The sequence below is a fragment of the Schistocerca americana genome, chromosome 8 (assembly GCF_021461395.2).
Source record: "Schistocerca americana isolate TAMUIC-IGC-003095 chromosome 8, iqSchAmer2.1, whole genome shotgun sequence".
NCBI lineage: Eukaryota > Metazoa > Arthropoda > Insecta > Orthoptera > Acrididae > Schistocerca > Schistocerca americana.
The window spans coordinates 213758105-213769932 of NC_060126.1; the positions used below are offsets into that span (position 1 = coordinate 213758105).

The following is an 11828-nucleotide window of genomic DNA, read 5'->3' on the forward strand; positions in this document are numbered from 1 at the left end:
AGCCGTGAATATCTTGCATAGAAATGCCGCTTCACTTAGCACTTTTCGTAGACGTTGAGAGTATTGTATGAGGCTTGCCCAGAATGTAATGAACCACGTTTGTTTTCAGCAATTCTTTATTGAACGTAATGAGAACTAAACACTCGAAAGAATGGTGTTTTACCTACACATCCTATTTTTCCACGTAATCTCCATCCTGTTCGATGGCCTTCCTCCAGCGCGAAGCAAGGGCGTGTATGCCCTGTCGGTACTAGTCTTTGTGCTGGTGGAGGAGCCAGTGTTTCACTGTGTGAATCACCTCCTCATCTTCCTCAAAACTTCTTGCAACTGCCGAGTCGTAATGCGTCTGACCTCCCGAATGACTTCAGCTCGCTGCAACATGTCAGGTGTGACAGCCGTGGATGGTCTCCTCGAGCGCTGCAAATCGTGGAGCTCCATCACTGCACAGAACCGCCTTCTGATGACCTCACCCTCTGTGCCCAGCGACTAACTGTACTTCTGGCGACAGCAGATGCTGCATAGAGTTTGCACAAGTGTTTATGAACATTTCCCACAGTTTGTTTCTCCGCAGTGAGAAATTAATAACGACAAGTTGCTTGTAACGTACATCACTTACAGACGCCATTTTGAAACTGTCCTGCAGCTACACCATCTGTCGGAAGCGACGGGAACTTGGCGCACGCACTAAGGAGACTTCAGATAACACATACGTAACGTCTCACATTCGTAGCATTGTTTTCGGCTGAGAAAAAAAATGCGCTGCGTTACGTTCTGGACATCCCTCGTACTTTCATCATGAAGCCGTTAATGAAGAGAAATGTGGAAAGAATGGAATGCCTTACAATGCAGTACTCCCAGAATACTCCTTTGATCTCGAATACTCAGCAAGTGGAGGGTGTGTGACTGCTGCTAAAATATTAGTTTCATTCCTTCATCTGTTGCCATTTATTTATTCCTCACACTCACATTTTCTTGCAATGTTTTTATAATGATTGCAAAGGCAGACCTTGAGTGCTTGGGGCCATCAGGAAACGTATCAGTATACGCTGGCACCATTACTCTAACACTGAAATGAACGTAAACAGTCACAACTGCAAGAAACTTTTTTTTTTGAGGTTACTGGTTTCGGTCTGTTTTAGACCATCTTCAGATCTGATATCATGACGGCGGTAGCGCTGAACGGAGCAGGCGTTACAATTTCACAAACGCTAACTGCGCAGCCTACTATCATGGCACGAGCTCTGAAGATGGTCTAAAACAGACCGAAACTGGCAACCTCAAAAAAAAAAGGTTTCTTGCGGTTGTGACTGTTTATGTTCATTTTAAAACAATAAAAAACCGCTGTTCTCCAAGAAAAATGCTCTAAAAAATTACTTACTAACAGTGAGGCGACATTCGCCGTAAACGAAAACCATATCCACTTTTCAGGGCCGGCCCGCGTGGCCGAGCGGTTCTAGGCGCTACAGTCTGGAACCGTGCAACCGCTACGGTCACAGGTTCGAATCCTGCCTAGGGCATGGATGTGTGTGATGTCCTTAGGTTAGTTAGGTTTAAGTAGTTCTAAGTTCTAGGATACTGATGACCTCAGAAGTTAAGTCCCATAGTGCTCAGAGCCATTTGAACCACTTTTCAGGTTGTTGTTTACACGGTGCTTCAAGACCTCACCGACAAACTGCGAGCGATGACAGTTCACCAAAAATGTTGATAATTTTTTGTCATGGAACATACACGTTTTGGTCCGCCGCTTATGAGTTATGCGCATGGTCATGATCGCACTCCCAACTAGCAACCTTCTGAGCAGCTGGTAGTGAGGCTGCTATTCTGTGGAGTCGTTCTTGCCCTGTCACTCAGCTTCTGTTGTTGTAATATAGTATCTTGAGTGTCGAGCATCTTACTAATCCTGAACCCTGAATCCAGTACTCAAGGAAGCATAGTGTACCGATTTAATGAATCCACTGAAGTGATTAAACTGCTGAGTCACATTAATGTCACAAGCCTAAATAATCACCATTTGCAACAAGGACCGCTGCGAGGCGTGCAGAAGGAGAGTCATTGAGGCTCTGGAAGGTACCGAAAGGAATGTGGAGTCATGATGACTCTCAGCGCTAGGTTCCTCAATTGAGGGTCCATGGAGCGAAGAGCTCGATCGAGGTTATCCTACAGATTCTCGATTGGGTTTAAATCCTGGTAGTTTGGTGGCCAGGGGACTACGGTGAACTCATCCTGGTGCTTTCCGAACCGCGCACGTACATTGCGAGCTGTGCCACACGTTGCTAGATGCCATCCTGCCGAAGAAAAACAAAGTGCATGTTGGAGTGGGCATGGTCTCCAAGGATAGACGAATACCTGCGTTGATCCATTGTACCTTGCAGAATGACGTGATCACCCAAGGAATGCCACCGAAACTTTCCCCAGACCGTAGCGCGTCCTCTTCCAGCCTGGACCTTACGAGTCGGAATCCAAAATTTTCGGGACTGGTGCTGCCATCTGGAAAGTAGGAGTAGTAGATCTATGCACCGCTAGGTGGCGAGAGCTGTATATCTGATGAGTCAGTGCGCAGAGTGGCACTCAGCTGGGAGGACGTGTTGTCTGTCCACAGTGATTTCTGTAATACTCTAGTGTGTGGCGATTTTACAGCGTGTTGAGGTGTGCACGGACCTTCGTCTCATCTTCCTTTCACGGCTTATCACCGGTGACGAAACCTGGATTTACGGTTACGGTTCAAATGGCTCTGAGCTCTATGGGACTTAACCTCTGAGGTCATCAGTCCCCTAGACTTAGAACTACTTAAACCTAACTAACCTAAGGACATCACACACATCCATGCCCGAGGCAGGAATCGAACCTGCGACCGTAGCAGTCGCGCCTCGAACCGCTCGACCACCGCGGCCGGCATTTACGGTTATTACCCAGTGACAAAGCAACAATCGTCACAGTGGAAGAGTCCGGGCTCTCCAACACCCAGAAAAGCGAGACAGGTGAAGAGCATGATCATCGTTTTCTTTGATACCAAGGGACTTGTGCACAAAGAATTTGTCCCACCCAACCAAACAATGAATTCTGCGTACTACTGTGACGTTTTCCGACGGCTCTGTGAAAACGTGCGGCGACGACGGCCTGAACTTTGGCGTCAAGGAAACTGGCTGCTGCATGACAACGCGCCCTGCCCCACGTCCTTGCTCACCAGGACCTTTTTGGCAAAAAATAACATGGCGGTGGTACCCCACCAACTGTACTCGCCAGATTTGGCAACTTGCGACTTCGTGCTATTCCCAAAACTGAAACTCAAGTTGAAAGGCCGTCGGTTCGACAATCTAGAGGAGGTTCAAGAAGCATCGGTGGCGGTGATAAACACCCTCAAAGAACAGGACTTCCAGAAAACGATTGACCAGTGGCAGAAGCGCTGGGACTGGTGTATACGTGCGGATGGGAACTATTTCGAGGGTGATGGTGACCATTAGTCCAAAGGTAAGGTTTTCAACAGATGGCAGCACCAGTCCCGAAAAGTTTGGATGACACCTCGTATAACGATTTTTGCATGGTGTTTGCATTCAGATGTTTCACGCCGTACACGCTAATGGCCATCTGTCGCCTGAAAAGGTCGCTCGTCTCCTCTCACTCCAGTTGCGGTACTGGCGTCCAAATTCCAGCCTTCGTCACCGATGAACAGCAGTCAGCACGGGTGCATGAACCAGGCGCTTGCTGCGGAGGCCCATACACAGCAATACTGTTGATCGCTGGGTCGGAGATTTTCTCCGCTCAGGGACTGGGTGCTGTGTTGTCCTAATCATCATCATTTCATCCTCATCGACGCGCAAGTCGCCGAAGTGGTGTCAAATCAAAAGATTGCACCTGGCGAATGATCTACCCGACGGGAGGCCCTAGTCACACGACATTTAATACTGTTGGTAGCTCCTTGGTTCATCTCGGCTGTCAGTTGCCCAACAGTTGCGCGTCTCTTCAGCCATACACATCTGTGCAGCCGTCGTTCAACCTTGTACTGTACGGCACGTGGTGTACCAATAGTTTTGGATAGCGCCGTTTTGCCACGCACTTGTACTATAACCATAGCTACACGATAACAGCTTACCAACTTAGCCATTTCGGAAATGCTTCCTCCCTTGGCCCGAAAGCCAATGATCATCCCTTTTTGGGCGTCAGATAAATCGCTCCGTTTCCTCATTGCGATAATGACTGAACTTTTCCACGTCAGCCGGACACGCGTAATATACCTTCCTCTGAAACTTCGATTAAAACTGTGTGCCCGACCGAGACTCGAACTCGGGACCTTTGCCTTTCGTGGGCAAGTGCTCTACCATCTGAGCTACCGAAGCACGTCTCACTCCCGGTCTCACAGCTCCACTTCTGCCAGTATCTCGTCTCCTACCTTCCTCTGTTAGTGTCGCCACCTGCTCTCTGTAAGTGGTTACCGTTCGTTGACATTGAACATAGACGGTGGTCACATTAATGTTACTGGACCGTGTGTGTGTTACTGTAAGGCCAGAGGAAAACGAATTGTAGCTCTTCGTACCTACGATAATTGGTGTCCTGAGGTAAACACCCATAATATCTCTGCTGCAATTCACGGAAGCTTGCGAGAAACAGGGAGAGTGCGTTCTCAGCATGTTGGTGGTGGTACGCGTTACGTGAGAACACCAGATTTTGAAGGTGAAGTGATCTGTAGGTTTAGCAGTTAATCTTCAGGCAGCATGTGAGCTATAGCCCATGCTATGGGAATAGGTCACGTGTCTGTTCGGAGAGTACTGTAGGAGTACAAGCTACAAGTGTACCATCTTAAAGGGTGCAGATTTTAGGATCAGCTGATTAACCACATCCTATGAAGTTTGTGGACTAGTTCACACACTAAAGAGTGAATGACATTGCCTTCCACATACATGTTTTACTTGCAAAAGTGGTTGAAATGGCTCTGAGCACTACGGGACTTAACATCTGAGGTCATCAGTCCCCTAGAACTTAGAACTACTTAAACCTAACTAACCTAAGCACATCACACACATCCATGTCCGAGGCAGGATTCTAACCTGCGACCGTAGCGGTCGCGCGGTTCCAGACTGAAGCGCTTAGAACCACTCGGCCACACCGGTCGGCCTTTTACTTGCAGATGAAGCCTTCTTTACATGTGACGTGTATTTTAGCAGCAGCAGCAACAACCGTATGTGGGACTAAGAGCACCCGCATGCGGGTCTGTCTGATAGCACGAACAAGGGTTCTCCACAAACATGCGGCCAAAATTGTGGATAATCCTCTTCTAGGACGTAAATTACCACCTGGAGCAGCTTACTTACAGTTCTGACAGACCACAGTTCCGGAACTGCTGAGCAATCTACCGCTTGCTGTGCGGAGAAGCCTCTGTTTCCAGCATGGAGGAGCCACAGCACACTCATGTTGGCGCGCTGGCACGGCTGGCTGTCGATTTTGGGAGCGTAAGGATAGGGCGAGAAGGACCCGTTGTGTGGACAGGGCTTTCTCCAGACACTCTTTGATTACTTCCTTTGGGGAGGTGTCAAGAGAATAGTTTACGTTACACTAATCGCCACAACAGCTGACAGTCCGATTCATTGACGCATTCCGCTCTGACGTGCTCTCCAGATTTGAATGGGCACTGGTAAGAAGGTGTGAAGGATATACTGAAGCACCGCGTGGATTCTTTGAACCATTTACGTAAATTATTATCAGAAATGCCTAATATAATAAACAGTAATTTTTCCGCAATTGTAGGTATTCATTGTTATAGCCGTCAGTATGGGTTTAAGACTTTTATTCCTTATTAAAAATTATCCTCTTTTTGTGACCTATAATGCCGGCCAGAGTGGCCGAGCGGTTCTAGGCGCTACAGTCTGGAACCGCACGACCGCTACAGTCGCAGGTTCGAATCCTGCTTCGGGGATGAATGTGTGTGATGTCCTTAGTTTAGTTAGGTTTAAGTAGTTCTAAGTTCTAGGGGACTGATGACCTTGGAAGTTAAGTCCCATAGTGCTCAGAGCTATTTGAACCATTTGACGTATAATTCCTCAAAGTTTGTCGGTGAGGTCCTGTAATACTGTGTATACTGAGAATGTCTAAACAGCAAGTCACAACAACAAAGCAGACACTGATGGGCTTCAAGCGGACGGGTAAAAATAAGAAACGTACGTGTGCTACATGTTTGGATATACTTGGGACACAAAAGAAGAGGTTTGTAGGACGTACCCTTCTGACGACGGGCCAGTGATTTTCGGCCCGTTTATCGTGCTTCGATTTCCTCGTTCCATGCGATGATGGTGTTGAAGTCCTATTCGAACGCTTTTTCAATGATACACTAAAAGTTTATAGTTCCATTAAAAAACAGATAGCGTCATGATTACGCAGTTATTAGCGTTAAAAATTTACTTCCGTACGTCATGAAATCCGCCTCATTATCATCTATTATTTAATGAAAATACCACCTCGATGTACACTATCTGATGAAACGTATGCGGACACCCCTATGTAATGTGGAATGCATGTTACGAGAGGCAAACCCGCCAGTAAAAAGGAGGCAGCCGGTATTGTGCTGTAAGACGAGAAGCAGTAACAGCAGATTGTGTCGATCGGAAGAACTCAGTGACTTCAAACGTTCACTATTCGTTGTATGACACCTGAGTGATAAATCAACCAGAGACGTTTCAGTCCTGCTGAAGCTCCCTAGACAGCTGCTGGTTGATGCGATTGTGAAGTGGAAACGCGAAGGAACAACAACAGCAAAACTAATACTAGGCAGACCTGAGGTACTGGTGGGGAGAAGGCAATCGAGCATTGCGGCGGGTGCTTCTGAAAGGGAAGCGAAATCAGTGAACGGAATCACTCGTTCCAGAATGCTACCAGCAGTCCAGGTAGCGCAATAACTGTACGCAAAGAGGGAAATAGACCGGGGCAGAGTGGTCGAGTAACTCCGCATAAGCAACAAATTTCTGTAGTTAACGCTAGCCAACACTTGAGGTCTTTTGAAGAGCAACGCCAATGGGTAGTGATTCGGATATATGAAACACGCTGTACCATGTGACAATCCAACGGAAGGCTTTGTGTGTGGCGAATGCCTGTGTAACGTTATCTGTCATCACGTTAGTGTTGACAGCGAAGTGTGGAGGAGGTGATGTTACGGTATGGGGCTGATTTCAGTGGTTAGACTGTGATCTCCTTATCGCACTTAACACCAAATGCGGAAAGATATGAACACATTTTACAGCATTCTGTACTCTGATTATTCTTTCTATCGGTATGACAATGCACTCTGCCATGAAGCCGAATCTCCCAGGTAAGGGTTTGTGGACAATAACATTCCTGAAACGGACTGGGCAGAGTCCCGACGCGAAACCGGTGGAACATCTTCGGGGTGAATTACAATGTCGACTACGATCCAGACCGCAGCGTCTAACATGACTACCTTCTCAGGTGCCTGCCTTGAGGTAGAATTGGCTGCCGTTCCTCCACAGGCAATCAGACACTTTAGTGAAAGTGTCATCGCAGAGTTCATGCCGTACTAAAGGCGACGCAACGACACACCCCATTTAATGTTCACTAGTAGGTATACGGGTTCTTTCGATCAGGTAGCTTATTTACTCGTTTAGGTGCTTTGTTTTAGCTGTATAACCCTATGTATCAACAGCAGAGCCTGGACGGAGAGTTTTTAGCGATGTCAGAGTTGATGAGATAACCATTGCGCTGTAAATGGCTCTGGTTTCGTGATTCTACGGTGGTTGGCTTGAAGCATCGTCAAATGAAGTGGGGATATGTACAAGGTGGTGAGAAACAATCTGAAAAGATTGTGATGATGTCGCAGTGTAGACTGTGCTGGCACATAAATGTTAGGAAAAAAATTCAAGAAGTTGCGCAGTTTCCGAGTTTATTAGCACTGAAATTTCCAATAAGGCCGTTGCGACTGCAAATTCAAGCGGACAGCCAGAGGCGGTGTCGCCAAACGTGTTCTTCGTTTGGTTTCCTTAGAACCTAACAACTGAGTGATACAAAAATTGGACGTGTGGTTGTAGTAAGGGTCGAAGACGAGCCAAAGGCTTAGCAGCCTCCTGCGCCATCGTCTATGCTTCGAGAACAACTGACGCTAATTGTATCTTGCGAGCAGCCTGAATTGTTCCAGCACATGCCGCATGGCTCTGAGCACTATGGGACTTAACTTCTGAGGTCATCAGTCCCCTAGAACTTAGAACTACTTAAACCTAACTAACCTAAGGACATTACACACATCCATGACCGAGGCAGGATTCGAACCTGCGACCGTAGCGGTCGCGCGGTTCCAGACTGTAGCGCCTAGAACCGCTCGGCCACACCGGCCGCCCCCATGCCGCATGCCCATGGGGAACCTCCCGAAAATGGTTGTCGGAAGGATCGGTTGGAATTATTTCAGCTCATTTCTGGGACAATTTGTCATACAGAGTCGTCAATATAATTATAATAGCCTTGTCCCCTAAACGGCTGGTTACTTCCAACGAACTTTTTACGCCAATACCATTGCACAAGAAGAGTGACGCATTATCAGAAGAGAGTTCAGGTTTCGGATTTCCTGCAGAGATAGTTCCGCTGCGATACGGGTAACAGGTGCATTACAGTGTTCCAGGGAAATGACACAACAACTGGAAACGTACCCCAGTGTTGAGGCACGAGGGATTATATCTATCATTCCTGTGGACAAAACAGCTACGAGGGCTGCTCGGAAAGTAAGGTCCGATCGGGTGCGAAATGGAAACCACAGTGAGAATCAAAAATTTTTTATTCTCAACAGTTAGAGTTCAGCTACCTCTCTAAATCGTCGCCTCTCCGACTTAGACATTTGTCGAGTTGTTGTACAAACTTTCCAGACCCTCGTCACAGAAAGCAGCCTCCTGCGCTTTCCGCCAATTCTCTACGCTGGTCTGCATTTCGTTATTTGTCCCGGAATGTTGTCTTCGTAGCCAGCGGTTCATGTGAAAAGAGATGAACATCGGAGGGAGCCAATTAAAGGCAGTATTGTGGGGATCAAACACCTCCCATCGAAAACGCTGCAGGAGCATGTTCATGGCCCCTGCAGAATGCGGCTGAGAATTGTCTTGAAAGAAACGCATGATACTTACGTACGTTATGTGAGCTGCATAGCTTCAGGCAAAATCTCTCTCCGGATCCACATACTTGGCGGGAGACACTGTTGTTCTCTGCATCTCTAAGTGCTCATTGTGCCCTCAGAACTAAGAAGAGCGACGTGATGCGAGCGACGGTCATTCTAGAGACACGCTACACCCGTCTGTTCAAAGCTCCCTTGAATTTTCACTGTAGTTTCCATTTCGATCAAATTGCATCTTATCTTCCGAATACCCCTCGTAAATTCCAAGCAGATCCATGGTGAAATTCTGGTAGTATATGGGCCAAATGCAACATTGCATCCATCCCCTTAGTAGAATGGTGCCAAAGTGCCACAGACGTGGATGATGCTGATCGGGGAGGATGGCCATGGACATCGACCACGGACGAGAAAGTGTGGGCAGTGGAGGAACTGATTTGCAACATAGCAGTCGCGGAGTGCCTATAGCGGACGTTACTCAGCAATGCACATCTCAGTAGGTCTGAGATCGTCTGCAGTATCGGAAGTTGTGCTCACGCTGGGTTCCTCAACCACTGAGACTGTCACCTGCACACAATAGTGCAAGATTTATGACGCCTAGGGACGTTTTTCAGCGTTATTCCTTGGAGGGCAGTGATCCCTAAGCTACGTCATTATGGCCCATGAACATGGGTCCATCATTTCAACCTGCAACAAAAAGAGCGTCGACTCTGAAGAACACTCAAACCCCAGCATCGTTAGTAAAGCATTTATCAGACTAGGCGTTTGCAAGTTTCTTCAGATTCACACTTCTGCAATCGCCCCCATGCTGACACAAGGTCAGGAACATACGAGCGCCGTTCAATAACTAACGCAACACATTTTTTTCCTGAAAGCGGGTCGTGTTATTCTGGATCACAATAGCCATATTATTCCCCACTGTTTTGGGTACAAAACCCTATTTTTCAAAATAGCCCCCGTTCAGTGCGATCGCCTTACGTCACCTTACTTGGACGGCCAGTATGTCCTCATGGTGCCACTCCACTAGACGTCGTCGGAGCCAACGTCTTGCTGGACCTATAGCCTCCCTATCATGTACGTATTGCTTCCCGCGGAGTGCATATTTTATTGGCTCAAACAGACGGAAGTCGAAAGGTGCGAGACCCAGGCTGTAGGGTGGGTTAGGAGTAGCAAGCAGTCCCATGGATTTTTTTTTTAGTTCCTCTCGGGTGTGCAGATTTGTATGAGGCCTTGTGTTGCCATGCCAACGGCCTTAGCGCAGTGGTAACACCGGTTCCCGTCCGATCACCAAAGTTAAGCACTGTCGAGCTGGGATAGCACTTGGATGGGTGACCATCCGGTCTGCCGAGCGCTGTTGGCAAGCGGGGTGCACTCTGCCCTTGTGAGGCAAACTGAGTGGCTCCATTCTCGGAAACTGACATATGGCCGGGAGAGCAGTGTGCTGACCACATGCCCCTCCATATCCGCAGCCTATGGGCAGAGGATGACACGGCGGTCAGACGGTACCTTTGGGTCTTCATGGTCTGTGCGGGAGGAGTTTTTGTTTTGTCATGGAGAAGGAGAATTTCGTTCGCAGTTTTGTGCTGACAAACACGCTGAAGCAGATTCTTCAGTTTCCTGCTCGTACTACAATACCCCCCAGAGCTGCTCTTTGCACCATGAGGAAGGACATCAACCTCTCCAGAGTCAATGGAGACAATTGCCCTCACTTTACCGGCTGAGGGTGCGACTTTGAACTTTTTCTTCGGAACAGATGTAGTGTGGTGCCTGTCCATGGATTGCCGTTTCGTTTCCGGTTCGAAGTGATGAACCCATGTTTCACTACCTGTGCCGATATACGAAAAAAATTGTCACGATCAGCCTCGTAATGCGCAAGCAATTCAGCATCGATGGTCCCTCGTTGTTCTTTGTGGTCTTCTGTTACATGGTGAGGAACCCATCAGGCACACACCTTCGAATACCCCAACTGGTGGACCAGTGTGTAAGCACTACCAGCAGAGACGTCCATTTGAGCAGCGACGTGTTCGATTGTAATTCGTTGATCATCTCGGACGAGACTGTCCGCACGTTCCAGCATTGTTGTAGTCACAGCACTGTGCGGTGGGCCGGCATGCAGGAGATCGGACAGGTTTGCGCGACCTTTTTGTGATGATGACAGACGCCTCGCCCAACGACTCACCGTGCTTTTGTTCACTGCCAGGTCACCGTAGGCATTCTGTCAGCCTCTGTGAATGTCTGCGATGCTCTGGTTTATCGCCAATGACAGCTCTCTGCTTGGAATGCATCTCCGTTACAGACGCCATTTTGAAGCCTACATATAGCGGAACTTCATGAGACTATAGAGGCCGAAGAGCGAATATCCCTCCATATCCAGCAATAAATAACCCATTTTTTCAATCGAAACAGGCTGAGAAATAATGTGTTACACCACTTTTTGAACATTCCTCGTATGCGATCGTCCAATTTTGTATCGATTCCAGAATGAGATTTTCACTCTGCAGCGGAGTGTGCGCTGATATGAAACGTCCAGGCAGATTAAAACCTGCAAGGTTCGCAGGAGAGCTTCTGTAAAGTTTGGAAGGTAGCAGGCGAGGTACCGGCGGAAGTAAAGCTGTGAGTAGGGGGCGTGAGTCGTGCTTGGGTAGCTCAGTTGGTAGAGCACTTGCCCGCGAAAGGCAAAGGTCCCGAGGTCGAGTCCCGGTCCGGCACACAGTTTTAATCTGCCAGGAAGTTTCGTATA

At 48.0% G+C, this 11828-nt stretch overlaps 1 pseudogene; it reads left to right on the top strand.

Moving 5' to 3' along the window:
* Window positions 1–10330: 10330 nt before the first annotated feature.
* On the top strand, window positions 10331–10448 carry LOC124546404 (annotated as a pseudogene).
* Window positions 10449–11828: the final 1380 nt, after the last annotated feature.